Source organism: Bombyx mandarina, chromosome A1 (genome assembly GCF_030267445.1).
Source record: "Bombyx mandarina strain Sakado chromosome A1, ASM3026744v2".
In the NCBI taxonomy this organism is placed as follows: domain Eukaryota; kingdom Metazoa; phylum Arthropoda; class Insecta; order Lepidoptera; family Bombycidae; genus Bombyx; species Bombyx mandarina.
The window spans coordinates 13,896,306-13,919,443 of record NC_143234.1 but is presented as its reverse complement, the minus strand read 5'-3'; the positions used below and the strand labels follow the sequence as shown (position 1 = coordinate 13,919,443).

General features: G+C 36.8%; 1 protein-coding gene and 1 long non-coding RNA gene across 3 annotated transcripts in view; one reads left to right on the top strand and one right to left on the bottom strand.

Moving 5' to 3' along the window:
- Sox102F (transcription factor Sox102F) overlaps window positions 1-23,138 on the top strand; it is a 419,194-nt gene that overhangs the window by 84,102 nt on the left and 311,954 nt on the right. The gene's annotated exons all lie outside the window — the stretch shown is intronic.
- Window positions 2,861-6,181, bottom strand: LOC149499567 (uncharacterized). The gene is made up of 2 exons (XR_016325622.1): window positions 4,302-6,181; window positions 2,861-3,857 (listed from the first exon to the last, which is right to left on the bottom strand). It is a non-coding gene; the product is annotated as an uncharacterized LOC149499567 (long non-coding RNA).

The window sequence follows — 23,138 nt, the reverse complement described above, 5'->3', positions numbered from 1 at the left end:
TTAAACACAATCAGACTTAACAGAGATTCAACTAGATGCTAATAAATCCATTAATATACACGGAACCTTCGCCCGAACGAGTGAAATGCGCGCTTGTCTGGTTTTTCATTTACAATACCAGTACCGCTTGTCTGACTCGACAGTGTGTAGGAGCGTTATCTCGAAAACGTCTCACTCGGATTACTGTTGACGATCGCTATCTTAATGTAATCAATGGTCAAATGATTACAATGTAAACGAGTTGAAACGTAAGCTTTTTGAGTTTTACAACTCTAAATAATTACCGTCAGCTTTGAGTATTGAAGGAGATACAGATCGAATGCGTTTGAGGGAAACGGTCTGTTCTGTTTTCCGTAACTGTATAGTATTTAGGCTCTACAAAACAAGTGGAGATAAGCTTGTTTTTTTTTCTTTGGAAATAACGGATTGCTGGTCACCCGGAGACCTTTCTAACTTAAGTTATTTGGACTACGGGAATTTTCTAACAACTACCCGAAGACGTCCAAATGAGGTAAAACAAAGCAAAATAAAAATGTGAGCTGTGCTAGCTAACTATCAACCATATACTGATACACAATGATTTACATAATTATGACATCATTCGATGTCCTGCTTAGCTTGTCGTAAAAAAAATAATATTTTAGAATTTATTTTGTGTATTGAAATTTCACAAAAATATCCATTGGACAATCGTTTCAGGCTTTTGATAGCTGTATTTCAATGTGAGTCGATCCTAAGCCGAACCTAAATCACTCCTTACTCCTTACTAGATCTATCATCAGTGCTAACATCTACCCGTTCTTTCTAGTAAAAAATTAATTATTATTCAACAATAAAAAATAAAACTGGTTTGTATATTTAATACAATGATAACAAAATTTTAAGCTATTTTTTTTAGAGCAGTTTCATTCAACTTTCACTACCAGACTATAAAGCTTTACGAACTTTATCACCAGCATCCGCTTTGTTTGAAGCGAACGTTTTGGTAGCCTATTCGAATCTGGGATGAACTCTACTTTAAATTGTTTTCAGGTCTAAACAACTAAGTACATGTGCTCCTGACATTGCTATTATGTGACGCAGACTATGCGCAAGAATAAAATCTAAGTCTTTACTAGTGGTAGAGCGTCTTATGAGCCCGCTCGAGTAGGTACCACCGCCCTGCCTATTTCTGCCCTGAAGCAGTAATGCGTTTCGGCTTGAAGGGTGGGGCAGCCGTTGTACTGTAAAACTATGACTTAAAACTCATGTCTCAAGTCTACACATTGTCTTCTAGCGTACATATAACACACACATGCGACAACCGGTAAGTAGACCCGATAAAATACTTTGTAAGAAATTGCAAGCGCCCCACAAGTTTTTAAGTGTATATATAATATATAAAGTTTCAAAAGCTAGCCAGCTTTCAAAGCTAACACAAATTCCCATGTGCATTACAAAATGCTTACACCTATGTCCGTGTTTGCAGCTCATAAAATTTGGATGAGACGAAGCGATCTTTTAAAAAGAAATGGCACGCGGTTTTATTTAATTCAATATCTACCGTCCCTTAAACTCAAAAAAAAATTGTATGGAAATGAGGAAAACTACAAAGATTAGAAAGAATTTCGTGGCAGCAAAAACTTGCTCCAAAGCCTTAGCTAAGACAAAACTTATGGTTCCTGAAACTATTAGCTTTGTTAACGACACCCGGAAATCACTACACAGTATAAAACAAAGTCGCTTTCTCTGTCCCGATATCCCTATGTATGTTTAAATCTTTAAAACTACGCAACGGATTTTAATGCGGTTTTTTTTAATAGGTAAAGTGATTAAAGAGGAAGGTTTATATGTACAACAACATCCAGTAAATGGTGGAGAAATTAATAATAAATTACGGTTTCCGAAGCGAAGCGAGAGGGGGTCGCTAGTATTTAAATAAGTCGTAACGTGATAATGGCATGCTTAATCAACATCAAAGTAGTGTATGATTATTTTTTAAATTGTACTTAACTATTTTATTATTACTCTTAAAGAAAAACTTGTAAGCTTGAGGGTAGATATTATCTTGTTGAACACCAAGTAAAACGAAGTCACCTTTGGTTTCTGATTTAATCAACAATATGTTAACTTGACAATTCACTTTAACACTTGTCCAACTTTAACCAGTACGTACAACAGTCACTGAATCACACAACGTAACAACGATATAGTAAGTGCACCGGGCAAACGCAGTCGAACGAATCTTCAATTCAAGGCACGTTCCGCCTTTTTATACTAGCCGGCGCAGCGGGCTTATGAGTCACTCTGTTGCAGCTGTTGTTTACGAGTGGAACGACACGGCCGGCGCACCTGGCTTGTGTGAGTCACTCCTATTGCACGTGCTATATAACATAAATATCATTAACGCCGTCACGGCCATACTGACGTGCGCTCGTCCTCGTGCGCGCATTCTTATGGTATGTCTGTGAACAACAAACGTTCGTTCATCCTGACATTAACGGATGCAACTTAAAACGTGGTCTATGATATTAACAATCTAGTACGGTTCGGCTCGCATAATTCTTCAGAAAATCCTATACTGGCTATAAATAACCTTCAGACTGCTTACATACCTGGGCCAGTTCATTTAAAACTCTTCAGGTATGTAAGTATGTCCCTTTTAACTTAGACCGGAATTGTTATCCCTTCAGTTTTTCGAACTGGACCGGATAATGCTAGACCGAATCGCAATCCCTGTAGCTAATTGTTGTGGCTAATCTGGATGAAAATCCCTATAGCCAAGCCATTGGACCGGACAGACCCTTCAATGACTTCACACTTTTTTTTTTTTTTTTCTCTTTTTTTTTGCTAGTCCGGATTAACATCTCTCTAGCCACATCGTGTACGGTAGCGTTTGTTAAAACATTTCTTAAACCAGAACATTTATACGGAATTTCTTCAGAAATAGTGCGAGACCGACCATCGTTTTCTATATTTCCAACACCTGCACCTGAGGTGCCTGAGCTTACAGACATTGTATCACTACCCACAGACTATGTTTGCTGTATCGCTATTTGCGGACAAAAATTTCGCTTCTATTGTCAGTGATAGAGTCGTCATCATTAAGATCAGTTTCATGAACAAGATTAATTAACCCATCTGTGTACGCCGTCACGTCATCGTCACTATAATTTTCAGAAATTTCTAGTAGGCCTGACGGGCCTCGAGGTATTTCACGTAAGTTTTCATGGGGAAATTTGTACACTCTATTAGAACTATTTACATGTCTCAATTCATACCTATCGTTTTCCAAAACTGCAGTAATGTTGAAGGGATCTTTACATTTTCGGTCAACTTATGAAAACAAAATCCCCAGCGGAAAAAAGTTTGACTTTAGCTTTGCCTCGACTAAACCAAGGGATTATCACTCTGTTGAAACTTTAGATATTTCAAGTGAACTACCCTGAACGGTAAACATCTATTCTATTGGAGTAAACCCTGTTACTTGACAACGTGTACTATTAAGGGCGAGTTGAATATCCCCTAACTGCTCTTGCCATGATTGGTCCGAGTTACTTTCAGATCAAAGAGTGACTTGTTCATGAAACCGCTTACCATTGAATAAATTACTATGACTTTGTTTTATAAGACTACATTCTGACCCTGAATGGAACATAAAGGGGAAGCCAAAACCACTTATCTGTAACACACTGAAGCTCTGGAACACACGTTGACGTCTCTGGTTGCACCTGCCACAGCACCTGGAGCAGTGTCGTTTTTCTTCTTGTAGCGCATGGAACACCCAGAAGCTACATGACTCGCATCACCGCACACGTAACAGCTGACTTGCAGGCGAGAGCCGGGCGCCCACGGATGAGGAGGTTGTTCAGGTTTTGCTGGAATATCGAAAAAAGTTTGAGAGCAGTATCTGTCGCAACACCCTTCGGCACGATGGCCAGGTTTTCCGCAGAAATGGCAGCTTCCACGGAAAAAAAACTTCGAGAGCGTTTTGGTTCTTTATCAGGATTTTCGTTTTTTCTTTTGAGGGTAAAGCCACGTAATGTGTGAAATAGACGATTTTTTGTGGTAATAACGACAGAGTTCAATTCCCGACGGATTGTTTCATCACACTGCGACAGTATTGATATAACAAATCCGGTGGCTATTTGTTCTGGCACATTAGCGTCGGGAATCTTCTTTATAAGTTGCCATAGCCGGATACCGGCTTCAGCTGGTCCCTTTTTGCTTTCCATTTCAAATTTAATAACCAGGTCGAAGTGGTCTTGCATCATTAGATAATTTTGTCAGCATCTCTTTAATAGTAGGCCAGGATATCTTACCAGGCTGTATTTTTGCGAGGAAAGTAGCAGCTCGAGCCTTAAGCGAATGTGTGAGAGTCAAAATTAAATCGACACCATCCAATACTTCAACTACTTTAAACGGCCCTTTAAACTTCGTATCTAATTTCGTTTGATTATGCTCTTCGTATTAATGTGTGGACGAGCTCACAGCCCACCTTGTGTTAAGTGGTTACCATAGACATCCACAGCGTAAACGCACCACACACCTTGAGATAGAAGTTCTAAGGTCTCAGTATAGTTACAACCGCTGCCCCACCCTTCAAACCGAAATACACCACTGCTTCACGGCAGAAATAGGCAGGGTGATGGTACCCGTGCGGTCGATGGCACTATACGGAGCACCCGTCTGGTGCCACGTCCTTACCCACGAGAACGTCGCCGCGCTGCGACGCCGGCAGCGCGCGATCGCAGTCAGAGTTATTCAATGATACCTCACAGTCTCCTACGAGGCGGCGCGCCCTAGCGCAAGTGCAGCCGGAGCGCGGGGGCTCCAATATCGGCAGTCCGTGCTGGAGGCGTGGTCTCGTCGTTTGGCGGACCCGTCGGCCGGCCTCCGTACCGTCGAGGCGATCTGCCCGGTTCTCGCGGACTGGGTGGGCCGCGACCGCGGAAGTCTCACCTCCGGCTACCTGTGCAGACTCACAAGACATTTTACCACCATGCAAACTTCTTACCGCAACAAATCTTACCAGCCACCACGCAAACTACAATTTTACGGGTTCCACCTCTCTTACACGATGTTACTCCCACACTGAGGAAGCCAACCGCGAATTCATGTCAAGCACGCACAAGCACGCACTTCACCGGAAAAACCTGCATCCGCCAGCGGAACCTGAACACCGCCGCATCGCCAGACACGAACGCACCGGACGTCTTATCTTACAGGTCACGACGACTTCAGATGTGTCAATTTTTCTTCCCCACGGAAACTTGCTTGCTTTCTTGTTTGCTTGCTTGCTTGCTTGCTGGAGCCCGAAGTCATCGAACGTGTAGTGTTATTGGTATTGAATCGAGTAGATTCTAAAATTTCAGCGACAATTCACAGTCTCATGTCCTGGTTTACTGTACTAGTGCCATGTAACTCTAGCAGTAGTCATTGGCTTAAAAACGATTCGTGTCGGAACTACCCACTCGTCATGACAGATCCATTATTGCGATCGAAGTTTCACTTGAGATTTGCACTTGCCTTAATTTCTTGCAATAGCTTGTTACGTGTTGTATTTCCGTTAGTAAATGCCATGTGATGAAGTCGACAGTCAAACTGGGCAACATGAGCCAGAACGTAAGATGTGACGATTTCTTCGTGGCTCAGATCTTCCATCGAGGTAACAGAGACGTTATTACACGACTTACGTATGCTGCATTCACGCTCTTGTGTCGTACCACTACTAGTATTCTGATCTGCATCATGTTTTTTTTGCTGTACTTCGAACATGTTCAAACACGTCACGCCAGTGAGTGTAGAGTCCTGATCTCACTTCTGATGTAAGCTTGAGGGTAGATATTATCTTGTTGAACACCAAGTAAAACGAAGTCACCTTTGGTTTCTGATTTAATCAACAATATGTTAACTTGACAATTCACTTTAACACTTGTCCAACTTTAACCAGTACGTACAACAGTCACTGAATCACACAACGTAACAACGATATAGTAAGTGCACCGGGCAAACGCAGTCGAACGAATCTTCAATTCAAGGCACGTTCCGCCTTTTTATACTAGCCGGCGCAGCGGGCTTATGAGTCACTCTGTTGCAGCTGTTGTTTACGAGTGGAACGACACGGCCGGCGCACCTGGCTTGTGTGAGTCACTCCTATTGCACGTGCTATATAACATAAATATCGTTAACGCCGTCAAACTTAATAAAACATATTTGCCAATAAATATATTATTAATCTAATCAGTGATCACTTGTTAATTCATTCGACTGTTTCTCAGAACTGAGTTATCTAGGGTTTAAGTCGTCTTGCTGATCGCTGGAATTCGTTAAAAAATGACACTTAAATAAGTCAATATTAGGGTTTATAATCCACATTGATTCCACTTGAACACAATGCTACCGCGACATTAAAACAATGCTGAGATATTTTTTTCAATCAACACACAAACAGATCATTACATTTAAAAAGATTCCTACTAAAATTCTCCAAGTTTTGGCAGCCTCAAAACTTTGAAGTACACCAATGCGAACTATATTTAATATCCACGCCAATCTCCGTTGAAGACAGGTCAAAATAACTTTATTATTTTCTCTTATACACAATAATATCAAAGAATGTTTAACAGTAAAGGGAAAACCAGTAATGCAAGTTGCTTCCATCGCGCTCTTCCATTCGGATTAGCGAATGAGTTTACCGGCTATTAGTGCGTGATTTATGGTGTGACTTGCTAGGGCCCGATGGACTGCGTTGCGTGAATCTTAGAGACAGGTCTGAGTCGATATTTTTTTATGCTTCAATAATGTTTTCACAGTTATTAATGTGCTTCTGTTAGCTTGACTCGTAACGTGTATGCGTATGTAACGGGATCTTTTAATGTAATTTTCACCAACTGTATAGCTTTGGATTAGCTTGAAATTTCACACCGTATCTATAGACAGACAAAGGTTACTGTTAACATTATTTTATTACTTCGGCTCAATGCCCCAATCAGGAACACAAGGTTAAAAGAAATTACGTATTTAATTAATTAATTCGGCTAACTCTTCAGCTGTGTTTTTTTTCTTAGTATTTTATTTTTATATTTTTAAATACAATATTATAATTCGTAACTCGTTTAGACTAAAAAAAATTTAGTGCGAATCAAATTTATTATAGCAAGTAACCTTTAGCCAGAATCTAGAAGCTTCATTTTATTTTAACTATCGTTTTCAAACCAAAAGTGCTGAGGTTCAGGACAGAAAAGAACAGCATTATATACCTATCATTCACAAAAAACTACCAGCAATAATTACGGAACTAAATCGAAAGATTTGGTTTTTAATATTACGATTTATTTAATTAATCGAGGAAGTAATTTGTCGATATATACCAAGTAGAGTGTATTTACTTGGTATATATCCACAAATTATATAACTATATTATAATTATATAATATAAGTATAGAAGGCGCCTTGCTCACGAGAAAACAAATGCTTGGAGGGGTACATAACATAAAGTAGATTGTCGATATAACAAAACTATCGATAACTGAAAGTATGTTGGGACATCCCTAAAGTCAGCAGGTCGATAGATACAGGTGCGCTGAGTTCTCACCGGGCCGCAGTGTGCGTGCGCACACATGCCGATTTGTCCGCTGATAAGATCTCCAGTTCATCTCTTATTTTAATTTGTTCACTCATTACAAAGATTCTGAGTCAGTTGCCTTCTCATTTCTGCGCTATTTTGTTTTGTGTTATCCATTAAACTAGAATATACTTTGTATTATAATGCGTTGTTATACAGTTTATCAGCTCGGCTCACGATTATAAACTACATATGACCACGATTTAATACGACAATGGCCCAACCCTGAATCGACAAAAGACTTTCTATTTATAACTTAATTTACCAGTTTACCGGTCAAAAAATTCATTATTAAAACATAAATTTTACTCGTGGTAGGACCTCTTGCGGGTCCGCACGGTACCACCGCCCTGCCTATTTCTGCCGTGAAGCAGTAATGCGTTTCAGTTTGAAGGGTGGGGCAGGCGTTGTAACTATACTGAGACCTTAGAACTTATATCTCAAGGTGGGTGGCGCATTTACGTTGTAGATGTCTGTGGGCTCCAGTAACCACTTAACAACTATGTAGGCAGTGAGCTCGTCCAACCATCTAAGCAATAAAAAAAATGAACAATAATTATATTTAAACTGATCTAGAATATTTTATTTATTAAATAGCATTGTTTTTATTAAACATGGAACTTCGCTTCCATATATATTATGTATTTATTGCATAGATGACCAGTCTCTTCCGGCCCATAATTTTTTTATATAAAAACACGTCTTTAATAATATTATTTTTTAGAGATAAGATCAAAAATTTACATAAAGCATATTGAAATTTGGATGAATTGACGATTCGTAAGATTATATTGTACGATCTTAACGTTTATTATGGATCATCAAAAACGATGTTAGATAAGAATGAAAATATATAATTCAAGCGACATAATATTTAAAAAGAATACCTTTTAATATTACATTGAAATATTACTGTATTCAAAAAACGATATTTATGACCGAATATATAATATAATGACCAAAATATTAAAATATGTATAATATAATCGCGTATAATAAAATCTATCTAAAAGAATTTAGTCTTGCAAGCAGCAAACATCCCCGGCTTGTCTATGTGTACCACGTGGTCCAATTTGAATGTTGATACAGATACACGTCATTTCGGATCCTCCCGATGCACTAACGGTGCTTTTGGGTACCTCAAGCACCGGTCATCGTTCTCGTCGAACCCATGGCTTGCGACGAAGGGCTCGGCGAGTAAATTAACCCACAGACACAGTTCTAGCCGGATCTTCTCAGTGGGTCGTGTTTCCAATCCGATGTTAGACTCTGTGAAGCGCTGCTCTTGCTAGGGTTAGTGTTAGCAATGTCGTCAGATTTGAGCCCCGTGAGCTCTCACCTACTTATTAGGGTTACGCTGACATAGCCTCTCAAAGCTTAGGTAGGAAAAAAACACGAAACAACCAAACATACTATTGAGTCTGAAACATGTCTCTGTCGATTCGTAATTAAATTTCTATTACTAAATTTTCATTAAGTAGAGTAAAAGATTAAATAGTCCATAAAATAAAATAAATTATAGATGGGTAGATAACATTATTTTGCAACTTCATCTCCTAAGGTTTGAGCTTCCACTATACTACTACATATGCTATGCTAACATCCAATAGCATAGATTCCAGTAACTAAGTACCTCAGCTATTTAAAGGATCGCGTTAAAAAAAGCATTTTTTCATCAGGAAACAAGTTAGAAGAAAAGCTTAAGCTTAAGCTTATCTAAATACAAAACTTGGCTCAAAATACTAGCAAAGTTCCAAGATGCACAAAATTTATTCAAACATTATTTATTATTCGCTTAAAGATTTTAAATTAGATAAATAAATAAACTAAGAGTCAAGGCCGTGAACGAGTCTATAAAATTGTTTCTCAATTAATCACATCCGTTGAAAGCAATTATCAAAGCGATTGTGTTTTGCACAGGAAATTATTTTAAATTAATACCTTTTATTAATAACGGAGTGCTGTGATTAAAAAATTTCAAAACACAGACAATAATAGATACTAGTGGCCCCGCAGTAGTCGAAATTCGACTACAATTAATTGGAATTGTATAATAAGTTTGTATACTATTATGATTGTATTTTATACTTCTATAATCACAAATTTCGCCTAGGCTACACTATAAAAAAATATTAATAAAGACAAACCATATTCTATTCTCAATTTGACAGCAGACGCCAAGAACAAAAGTTTGACAATAAATAGTATGCATGCGTGTGTGCGTCAAATACATGGTATGTAGTGTGTGTAATGTTTTCTTTATTGATTTAATGTATATTTTATGCATTATTTAAAAAAAAAATTAGCATTGTGCACTTCTTCTCTATATTCTCTATAAGTGTGGAAAATTTCATACTCTTCCGTCCGCGCAATTTTCGTAAGAAGGGATACAAAGTTTTTGCTTCACGTATTTATAATAGATAGATGTTAGTTACGTACAAATTTTAATCGACCACAAATCATTATTACGACAAAAATAAGTGCTTTGTATATTCATTCATATTTTAAAACAGCGATTCCAACATTTTGACTATTATTACTACCTACATGAACAAACTTGTAAAATTGTTACCGTAATTCAAACGTAAAGCAAATGCCATCGACCTAATGAATGAGGGATAAGGTTAGTTTCTCGCTGAATTGGCACGTATGACTGATTGACTAAAATAGCTAGGACGATATACCTACCAGAGCGGCCGCACAATACCCCCTAAAATCTTTAATACACGAATAAATAGCTGTTAAATACTGAATTCAAACTTCGATTTGAAAACGTATAATAGCTGGCAAACGGCCAGCCGTTTTTACATAAAACACGGGTTGAGGTAGTACTTGTACTTCCTATGTCAATGTTGGTAACATTTTCTTTCGTCTATAAACTCCAGAAACAACTTAACATCAAGTGGGCCGCAAGCTCATATGCAATAACTATTAAAACGGCACGATAAACTAAGCGACTAATTTAAGCTATTGACAGAGTAATTCATAGTATTTAAATACACGTCGGATAATGGCTGTGAAATTCGACCTTGGTTTCTTTGAATTATTTTTTTTATTGCTTAAATGGGTGGACGAGCTCACAGCCCACCTGGCATTAAGTGGTTACTGGAGCCCATAGACATCTACAACGTAAATGCGCCAAGCACCTTAAAATATAAGTTCTAAGGTATCAGTATAGTTGCAACGACTGCCCCACCCTTCAAACCGAAACGCATTACTGATTCCCGATAGAAATAGGCATTGTGGTGGTACCTACCCGTGCGGACTCACAAGAGGTCCTACGACCAATAAATAATATTCTAGTTACTCTAGAGAAATACTCTAGCTCCTCTCCTGCATAATAAAATCAATATTTGTCTGTTCGTCACGTTTATTTTTATTAAGCTTCGCGAACTCTTAGACCGAACCTTCACCGGGTTTCGCTGGTAAGTCATAACGGATAATGAATTTCCTTAGAAAAAAAAAAAAAAACTCGTCTTCAAATATGTGTGCGTAATAATAATCTAGAAAGTGGTATGACGAGCGCACACATGTGGACTGTCGTTCATTAGGTGGCCACAGAAGTGTTGCTATGGAACCAATATGGAGTAGATGTGGCATGTACCATTAAAATTTTTGACTTTTGTTTCGAAGCGTATGTAGTACATGAAAGATACAGCGAATCGTGATCTAATTAAACTATAAAAAAAATATGCGTGGTGTCGTGGGACATAGGATAGGAACGAAGTCCCTTATTATAAAAATATGAATTTTAAGTTCTATTCGAGGTATAAAGAAAATAAAACTGGAGTTTTCGCAACAACCCACGGTCACTCGGTAACGTGCGAACTTATTGTGGTACACTTCATTCACGGTTGTTTGCATAAGAGTTAGTGTATTGCGCAAACGAACGCCCTGAGATCGTGGTCAATGAATGATAAAAAATTAAGTAATTTTTTGTACGTTATTACAAAGTTAAGTCGTACATTATTTGTGCATTACCAAATCTTACGTTACGGACGTTTTTCCCGGTTAGAGTACCCCTCCGCGTCGTTCAATAAGGAACTTCGTTCCAAAAGCTGTAATTAATACGAAAATCGATGTAATTAGACTCAAGATTAAAATTGTGGATCATCTCTTTGCGTGAATACAGAAAATACGCGTATTTGTGACCTCTTGTAGCTACAGTAGTAGTAGTGATTACTTCAACACTATGTACCAATAATATTAGCATCTTGGCTTTACATTTCTATTTGAGAATCACCGACCTTCAAAACGAGCTTCGTAATTGTACGTGACCATTAATTTACTAACGTAGATGACAATTCACAGTTTCTTTGTAAATCTTACATATGAATTAATAAATGTAGGAATTCTGTTTGTTCATATTCGGAACACACGACATTACAAAAGTTTCTAGCATATAAAATTCCGAACTGGAGAATGCTTATTTAAAGTACATATTAATAAGCGCTCTAGATTTTTACCGATAATGAGTGAAATTCATCAATAATTTATTATACCGCTATTATACTACTACTAGGTGGCCCGGCAAACGTTGTTTTACCATATAAATTATTTCTAGGAAAGATAAATAACCTAGATACCGACTGCAGTGCCATCTGCCGGGCTGATTCGTAAATCTAAACCATTCTCAAATCCACCTGAAGGTACACAGAAAATTTCATCAAAATCGGTCCAGTGACAAACACACGCACAGAAAAAAAATATATATAAAGATATGCCACATCCAATGTTTCTGGAATCCGGCTTCACACACCGGTTTTCGCTCCTTTTACTGTTACTTGTAAACAGATACGCGTTTATTAAGGATGTAACCTCTCTTAGATATTACTTACATTGTACTGAATTATTGCGAAAGATGATAGAGCTTACTGCGCGTTGGAGCTATGAAGGCTTACATGAGTTCATTATCTAAGTTCGATAAGTTTTCTTGACTTTACTGATGGTAAGACATGATTGGCTTCTTTTAATTTTTTATTGTTTAGTCTAGTGTTTTTTTGTTATATTATTTTGTATTTTCATAGTGATAATATTCAAATCTCACGAAGAATTCAAATTCAAGCGTCGGCGAATAATATGATAAATAATATAATATAAACTAGTGGTCCCGCAGTAGTCGACATTCGACTATAATTAATTGAAATTGTAAGCTTGTACACTATTGTGATTCTATTTTCAAAGACTATTTTATAAATCACAAATTTCACCAATACTACGCTATAGAAAAATATTAATAAAGACAAACAATATTTAATTCTCAATTTGACCACAGACGTCAAGAACAAAAGTTTGACAATAAAGAAATAGTATGCATGCGTGTGTGCGTCAAACACATGGTAGTGTGTGTAATATTTTTTTTATTGATTAAATCGTTGAGCCGTTTCCGAGCTTCAGATTATATACATATATATATTAATATACAAGAATTGCTCGTTTAAAGGTATAAGATATAGTCCAAAGCACTCTCGCGAAAGAATCTTTTCATACATCACTTGAAGAGAGATAAGTAAATGTCTAAATTTTATCTAATATAGCTGTTCTTAGATGGGTCCATTTTCAACAGCCGCACATTCCAGCCGGATAATTTATGAACTTAAAAAATTTCAATCAAAAAACACGCCTATCAGCTTTCTTGAGCACATCAAATGTATTCTAGCGATCCGAACCATAAATTTCTATGCCTAAAACAACATTCACTAACGAAAACCACATTTGCTAAAATATATGAGCCCGTTGGTCACATAAACATTAGAATCAGTCTCGTGAACAACTTTCCTAAATTCTCGAGACGAGGTCAAGGTCGTATCGTAGCGATATTAGAATGATTTAAAAAAAAAAAGAAATGGAATGAAAATCATAATAAATTAGGAACGGAATTTTTTTGTATGTTAATGTATGTTTTTTATTCTTACATTTTACGACTATTAGAATTCGTGTCACCGTTTGAAGGGCCGGTTGTCTGTGCTGCTAATTCAGTCACGGCTTCGGCAATGATGTTCACATTGTCATGTTTGATCTATCGTTTTACGTTCGTCCTCGCCTTATTTTCTGGTACTATCTAGTATTCAGGTCAGCAACGCCAGAAGCATCTGAGACACAGAAGATTAAGTACTTCCATACCATATAATGAAAGATAATAATATGTCATAGCACTGCCTTCTTCTTCAGTCCTGTGCACTTTTACTGGTGGTAGGACCTCTTGTGATTCCGCACGGGTAGGTACCATCGCCCTGCCTATTTCTGCGTTAAGCAGTAATGCATTTCGGTTTAAAGGGTGGGGCTGCTGTTGTAACTATACTAAGACGTTAGAACTTATATCTGAAGGTGGGTGGCGCATTTACGTTGTAAATGTATATAGGCTCCAGTAACCAATAATATTTACCTTATGGCTTGGCTCTGCCCCAGGCCTTTTTTTTTGGATAGAGATTTGGTTGGAGTCGTTGACATAGCTGATGACTGTGAGCAACATTACGATACCCGCTAATTATTAATTACGATTTGCTATAAAGAAAGAAAACAGCAAAACCGGGAGCATAGCAATAAAAATAGAGTTTAATAATGAGACAGTAGAATATTGGATTTTAATCGACCATCAAAGGCTGGACCGAAGGACCAACGCATTATGGCTATTTAACTCCCCATTTTATGTTCGGCCAGGTCGTTTTATGCTTTCAATGAAAACGCTTAAAATAAACTTTGAACAATTAAAATTTCTATAGTTATTGCTTTACACTTCTAATACATACATATACGTTTTCGGTATTCCATTATGTAATTTTTTAATTTTTTTATTGCTTAGATGTGTGGACGAGCTCACAGCCCACCTGGTGTTAAGTGGTTACTGGAGCCCATAGACATCTACAACGTAAATGCGCCACACACCTTGAGATATAGTTCTAAGGTCTCAGTATTGTCACAACGGCTGCCCCGCCCTTCAAACCGAAACATATTACTGCTTCACAGCAGAAATAGGCGGGGCGGTGGTACCTACCCGTGCGGACTCACAAGAGGTCCTACCACCAGTAATTAGCAAATTGCAAAAAAAAAAACGGTGTTTCCCAATCTTTAAATTATAGTTTTTTTTTTTGTATAACAATTCTATTTATTTAAAATAGTGTAATTTTTGCGCGTTCATCCATAACTATCGCTAAATGTACTAAAATTATTTTGTTATTAAAACTACTAGAGATAATTCTGGGATATGACAAAAACTTTCCCTAATATGTACAACAAACAAACTTTTATTTTGCAAACTCAATTAATTTAGAAGTAAACCGACGGCCTAGTTTGTGTGCACCAACCCAAGTACACCGGCAATGGAAATAAGACCTTAATGCATTAAACCTAAGTCTCATTTACGTAATAGTAACAGTGCAATGAAATCGAAACGTATTATTGCTCTGCGTCTTATGAACTTCTCATATATTTAATGCACCCATATACTGCGAAAATCCAACACCCTGTATGCTAAAATTTCCCTAAAACGATATCAACCAGTAAAATGTCTCCAAAAGCTTCAAAGTAAAAGATCGACCGTAAGGTTTCTTATATCGAATTACATTTTTTTTTTTTTTATTGCTTCGATGGGTGGACGAGCTCACGGCCCACCAGGTGTTAAGTGGTAACCGTGCGGACTCACAAGAGGTCCTACCACTAGTAAAAAATTCTCAACGAAACGGCGACTGTGACTATTAAGAGTCCTTTAAACACACTACCATTGAAAGGAAATATCCTTTTCGTAAATGTTAACTGATTCATCGCCACTAATGCATTCTTGAATTTCCGACCACAACCTTCCTTCGCCCACTTTCCAAACGCGATTTGAGAAAAAAACAATAAAGCACGTTCAAATAACAAGTATAATATTCACATCGCTAACTCGGTATTAAATAAAAATAACATAACGTAACCACACAGATCCGTATGTTAGCTGAGAAACTGTCATCGATGTAAGCATCGTGACCTCGGCCGATTGTTTCACTACCATGATTGATGTACCGACCCGCTGTGCACCTGTCTAGTTGACGTTTGGTGCAAGTTATAACATTATAAATATTTAAGTGTATATTTTTTATAAACATTTTTTTTAATAACAGCAAATGAACTTATGAATAAATATTGGAAACGAAAGGCTTAACGTTTATTTTAATTAATTGTTTTTTTATTTTTTATTTATTGCTTAGACGGTTGGACTAACTCACGGCCCATTTAGTGTTATGGGGTTACCGGAGCCAATAGGCATCAACAACGTAAATGCCGCCACCCACCTTAAGACAAGGTTCTAAAGTCTCAGTTTTTGCAGTACAACTGCTGCCCCACCCCTCAAACCGAAACGTATTACTGCTTCACGGCACAAATAAGCAGGGTTGTGGTCTATCCGTGCAAATTCGCAAGACGTTAATAATTATTACGGTAGGATAGTAATTTTAAATGTCAAAATATGGAAGTGACATTTGTCGTTCGGTCTTTGTTGCCATTTTTATTAGGTATACTATTACGAGTATACGATTTCCATAAATAGTTCGTAACTCTTCAAACTACTTAGAAAACTTTAGTGAGTATACTTTTTTTCTTGTTTTCTGAGTTTCTTGCCCATTGCACTCACCGTTGAATTCGCATGCCGTACTAGTGATAAAATCATTATAAAGTCAGACCATTAAAAAGCGCCGGTGAAGGACTAATTGAACATAAATTATTTTTGTGACTTTGTTCACTGAATCTAGGTATACTCCAAGCAAACACATATATTTTTTATAAGGCCATATAATGGCATGTTACGAGAATTCAGTATGAATCTGTCATCGCAACGTAACTTTTGACCCCAGACGGTGATTGTTTCACTACAAGATTGATGTACCGATCCGCAGAGGTTCTGGCGTGATTATCGTTGTGGTGCAAGTTGAACGCTTATTAACATTTTTAGATCTTTACGACGACTTTAACTTAGAACCAATTGAGTAAGTATCTGAAGACAGTGTCAGAACGGTATTTCGAAAAACTGTTGTGATACGATAAACATCTTATCGTAGCCACCACAATTACATCTCCGACTCGGAAGATGGAATAACATCGACGGGAACACATCCGGCACCCTAAAAATGCCAGGCTTTTAAAAGTTCTAAGCACCGGTCACCATCCATAGACACATCCCACTGAGTTTCTCGCCAGATCTTCGCAACCGGTCATGATTCTAATTCATTGGTAGATTTAAAGAAGCACTGCTTTTGCTAGACATAGTGTTTGCAAGTCCTTCCAGGTTGAACACCGTGAGCTCGTCTACCAAACCTTTCCCCTTTCCCTTTAATAGAAAAAATAACTAATTTCTTAAAATAACTGACATTGGTTGATAGAACCAATAGCTCAATTGATCGGCTGATTAGGTAAATCCGTAAATTATCGTGAATTCGTGTTTACTACTTTTACAAATAGTCAGATGACAATTTTATGTGATAATACAGGCTCGATCCATTACCATGGATAATATATTGTTAACCAGCTTCTAACTTTAAGGTCAAGCTTCAGGGTAAGTGAATTCGAGAACTGGTAATTATTTGTTTTTTGATTCCATCATTATTTCTTTAATTTTTATTACAATTACTGTTCTAGTGAATCGCTTCTTCTTCTAAATTAGGTCATATTATATAAACAACCCGATGTTAGTGTGAAATCAAACATTAGGTATTATACCATCAAATAGAGACTGTCATACATAGTGTTCAAGTGGATAATCGAACAATGATTTTATATTTAGTTCTTATTGAATAAGACACCAACACTTCATGGCAGAACTATACTTCTTGAATTAGGTTATGTCCAAAAAAATCAATTATAAAACGACTTTAAATATTTTTTTATAATATAAACCCTGATTTAGCAACTCATCAATAAGCAACTCAACTTAACTCAACTTTTTAAATTATTTAGTGAGTTTTTAATTTATTTTCTTTAACTATCAAAATACTTTTAAATGCAATTTTTATTGCATTCTGGGAAATTAAGGGTTAAAGAAAAAGGGCTTATTCTTAAAAACAAGCTCTACAAATTTTAAGACATTAAAAAACAGTATGTCCATATGAGAGATACTATTTGACAGTCTTCTTCAAAACCCTTAATAAAGTCCCAATAACGCAGCGATGTATTTAGCAGGTGATTGAATATTTTAGGAATATTTGCACGCAAACATCACCCCGCACATAAATGTACATATTATTTTCTAACTAACCACTGCCTTTCGAAGCCACTCGCCTTCACATACTACTAACAGAAAGATAGATCAAAATTTAAGTTCAACGACCTTAAAACAAAAATATTTAAGCAACACTATACATATTTTGATAAAAAGAAAAATCGTCGATCCGTTACACCGATGCTGGATTTTAAATCTCCACCCTTTTCACTCTTACCAGAGTGGTGATTCTGTTGAATTAAACGGAATGTTCTAGACTAATGAAATAACATTTTTTCCTTACTTAATTTCTGGTAGCCTAAGGGGCTATTCTAGCTACGCTAGGACTGATAGCTGAGCTCATGTGCTCAACCTGAGAAAAAATTTAACACTAGCCCTAACAAATCGTCTTCTCGCATTAAAACTGTATAATCTAAAAACTTACTAAATTTTACAGGAGAGTGTTTTAAAGATTTAACATATATTATGATATTTTTAATATTAGTCATCTTTGCAACATTTATTTTTTAGTTTTTACCAGTCACATTATTTGTCTTTTAAAGTAAGATAAAATTATGTATTAATTTTGTTAATATTAGTCAAAATATACGTAATCTAAAAAAAAACGAATCTAAACTACGCTCTTTTAACAGTTTTTATGAGAAAAATACTGGTGATACCAAATGATTCGGAATATTAACTCAATTTCGAATATTTTTGGAAATTGTACACTTTTAATGCGAAAAGATGAAATAATGTTGTTCATCACGAATTCAAAGCAATCTTCAAAGCATGAATGAAAGCCAATTTAAGCACGACGGTGTGATGCGCGGATGAATCGACACAAAAGATTTTCGGTTTCCCATCTTGTTCGTACTAATGACAATATTATTATAAATCGATGTTGAATGTTTGGAGATACTCGTCTCGTTGCTAAGCGCTTGTTGAACGCTCGGTAGAGATAGCAGATTTATTTATCGCATGGACATCTCTACGATACGTGTTATTAAAAAATACAGAATAAGTAAGTATATATTATAATTTAAAAACGTTTTGTCTTAGAAAGTAGACGTACTGACAGCCCATCTGAAGTCACCGTTAGCCGCTGTCTAATAGGAAGGGGAGGGAGGTAGGGAGTCCATTTTTTTTTTGTTATTGCTTAGGTGGGTAGACGAACTCACGGCCCACCTAGTGTTAAGAGGTTACTGGAGCCCATAGACATCCACAACGTAAATGCGCCACCCACCTTGAGATATAAGTTCTAAGGTCTCAAGTATAGTTACAGCGGCTGCCCCACCCTTCAAACCGAAACGCATTACTGCTTCACGGCAGAAATAGGCAGGGTGGTGGTACCCACCCGCGCGGACAAATGTAGAAAGTAATGCTAAGAAAACAGAACTGTAATTCGTCTCTAGGTAGAGCACATTTAATTGTCATGAGCATGTTCGAGGTGCTTTCATAATTAATAAAAGCAATTGAATCTTCAACTCCACGTCTTAAAACGGACAGTTTCGTTATGGCGGTCCAGAACCCGTTCGTATATGTGAAAGATAAATGCTTGTTATTTGAAAGTACTTTTTTTTGTGACGTTAGTTAATTTGGCAAATGAAGTTGTAATATATCGGCATAGTTTTCAGTAAAACTAACGGCATTTCGTGTACAAACAGACGAGCTTGTGGCCCATGTGTATTGAAGTGGTTACCGGAACGTATCTAAATCACAACGCGAATATTAGCATGAACCTTCACACAAGAACTACGTCTCATTTTTCTCTTTATACTATTTTACTCCTCAAACCAGAACGCATTACTGCTCCAAGACAAAGCACTGTAACAAAGTGCTAATTATAAATAATTATAATAGACCGTAGGTGTTGCTAATGCTTCATAATAAGAGCTATTAACATATTTAAATTTAATAATATTTAATTAGTGTATAGCTCACGGCTGGATTTTTATTGCTTCAATAGGTAGATGATCATATAGCCGACCAGATAGTAAGAAGTCGCCAATACTCACTGACAGCAGCAATGCTAAGAGAAAAGTCATCGTGGCCTAAAGGATAAGACGTCCGGTGCATTCGTATCTAGCGATGCAACGGCGTTCGAATCCCGCAGGCGGCTACCAATTTTTCTAATGAAATACGTACTTAACATATATGTTCACGGTGAACCTCGGTGAAGGAATAACATCATGTAATAAAAATCAAACCCGCAGAATCATAATTTGCGTAATTACTGGTGGTAGGACCTCTTGTGAGTCCGCACGGGTAGGTACCACCACCCTGCCTATTTTTGCCGTGAAGCAGTAATGCGTTTGGATTTGAAGGGTGGGGCAGCCGTTGTAACTATACTGATACCTTAGAACTTATATCTCAAGGTGGGGGGTGGCCTTTACGTTGATGTCTATGAACTGGGATGACCACTTAACACCAGGTAGGCCGAGAGTTCGTTAACCCATCGTAGATATTGATAAAAATTCTCATGTCTGATACTGACTTTATACATACGACTCCATACATGAGCATTACTATCCTAGTATATGATCCTATCCTATCCTAGTATATGATTATCGTCCTCAAAATTTTGTGTCATTTCGTCCTGTCTTCAGCAACTCTGAGAGCATTGTAGATTGTGGAATCTACAGTGGTCTGGACCTGGAGAGATGAAAGTTTTAGCTGCATTTAAGTTACAGAAACCATGGCGATCAGGCCAAAACATATCACAATTTCGTGCATAACAATGACAGTGACGTAATTAATCATCATGCCTTTTTCTATCATTTGACACTCATCGCCAACATCCACCAATAGATTTCATTAATTTCACTTGGAATTACCTACAAGGCGGATTTAATGATCATTCTATTCTGAAATTTTAAAAAAGAGTATTCATATAAGTAATAAAAATACTGCATCCAATATTTTTGTTCCAACGGTACATTCAAGCACAAAACTCGATACAAACCGACAATTACATTATCAAACACAAAACGCGGAGTCATCACGCTCATTGTTAAGTGGTGAACAGTAATAAAAAGAAATCTATTGTCATTCAGAAGTTTCAATACGGTAGACTCTCGAATAGACGTCATTAAAACGTTTTTTTTATTGTTTGTTACGGAACGGTAAATGTTGCGATTGGTAAATCAGTTTTGTTGTTGATTGTAATTTTAAATTTTATGCTTGTTGTAAATTTCGAATATATTATAGATTTTCGAACTTGATTTGAATTCTACTCTATTCCACATTATTTCAATTCACGTAACCCGAACACAATGGGAATTAAACCGCCAAATAAAGTTAACAGTTAACGTATTAAGCTTATAAAGATATTTTCGTAATCAAATATTATTTTACTTTGTCTCAACGTTTAAGATTTCTCAGTCCAATGTAACAAACTTAACAAAAACAAAGTTTTTATTACATTCTTTGGCATATTCAATAAATTATTTTATACCTAAGTCAATCTACTATTACTCATATGAAATGTAATGAATACTAACTACAATTTTTTTATTCGTATATTCCCATTATTTGGCAAATAAGGACCATAGTATCTACCATACAAGAAAGCTTATAAGACATTTTACTTTAAAGCACTTATTCAAGATCAATAAATTAAATGCCACATCTAAAGTAAAAATATATTGGTAATACCAGTTTTATCTTAACAAGACTTATTACTAAAGAAGCGTACGTTGAAAAGATGTCATTAAAAACTCTTGTGATGTGAAGAACCCGTCAGGCATGCGTTTTACGAAAAATATTTAGTTACAAAAAACTTCTCAAAATTCTAAATTAACTGAGGTACGATAGTCAAAGTCAAAAATTACTAGACTAGACTAGACTAAACTGGGGGACTTTTTAATGTTATGTATCATTTAATTATCAATTTAAACTACTTAAACTAAAGCTTAAAGATATTTTTTATTAAAAGCACGAGTATCTGTTACACTATGTTAACGCTAATTTGCGAAATAAATCGAGCGGGCTTTTAAGTTCGTATATAAGCTTATATAAGACTAATAAGCGTGGAAGCGTAAGCTTGCTCGGGAATCGGATCTGTACTATTGCGACCATAGTTTAATTTTTTGTAGTAAGTCAAATTAATATGTGGTCGAATTTATGAACCAGTAATAAATAAGAGCTCTAATGTTTGATCTCGACAGTGTTTTATCATTTTAATTTTAATCAAAGCAATAATTTCGTAATATTTTAATTGTAGTTACATATTTAAAAACTACGAAAATTTGTTAAGCAATCCAAATTCAACTTTCTCCTACGCGGTTTCAAGTATCAAAAACATTACATAGAACACGATTGTAACCAATATGTATCGCGCCTTCTGTGCTCTCTTACGCTTTTGTTTGTTATAACCATACAGATCAGTTCATAGACCGCCTGCTATTAAGTTTTCACTGGAGACCACAGTAACCAAAACGTGAGTGCTCCATTTCAACTTATCTCCTAACGATTGTCGTTTGTTTCAAAGCCATTGTGATTTGAAACGAACTTGACTTACTGTCTACAACTCCACTAGTGCGTAACCTCCACGGGTCACGCAACATAATTGATTTACGCCGCACCGGACTATGCATTAACATATGATAATGGTTGACCTCTGACCCGGCTCTTAAAATTTCACTTCACTATTTTAACAAGCGTCTTTGTGAGGCAATACCTTAGGAGCTGCGGGTATTGTGTTTCAAAATTACACACCGCATCGATCGTGTTTGTGAGCACGCCTACTTACTGCTTGGTTAAGGTTTTTCGTTTATTGAGCGCTTAATCGAAACCCGTAGATAGCATGAAGCCATTGCCGCGGCGTCTCTTGGAAGACGAGGTAAGATTCCCAAATGCGGAAAAGCAATAGGGATGTGTCGTAACATCATTGTGTTCAGAGTTTTGATAAATTTCACGTGTTTAGTTTGATAGCGCAATTTAGTTCTTTCTTAGTTTATATAATTTTTTTATATTGCTTAGTTGGGTGGACGAGCTCACAGCCCACCTGATGTTAAGTGGTTACTGGAGCCCACACATATCTACAACGTAAATGGCCACCCACCTTGAGATATAAGTTCTAAGGTCTCGAGTATAGTTACAACGGCTGCCTCACCCTTCAAACCGAATCGCATTACTGCTTCAAGGCAGAAATAGGCAGGGCGGTGGTACTTATCCGTGCGGACTCACAAAACGTCCTACCACCAGTATGCTTAGATTATTGCAAACAGATATATTTTATAAACATGAATACATCAGTAGTACTTAAACAACTAATCGGCTAAGCATATCACTTCAAGAATATCAATACGTTGCTAAATGTGAGCACTCGTAGATATTTTCAGCTTTTTATGACCATTAAAG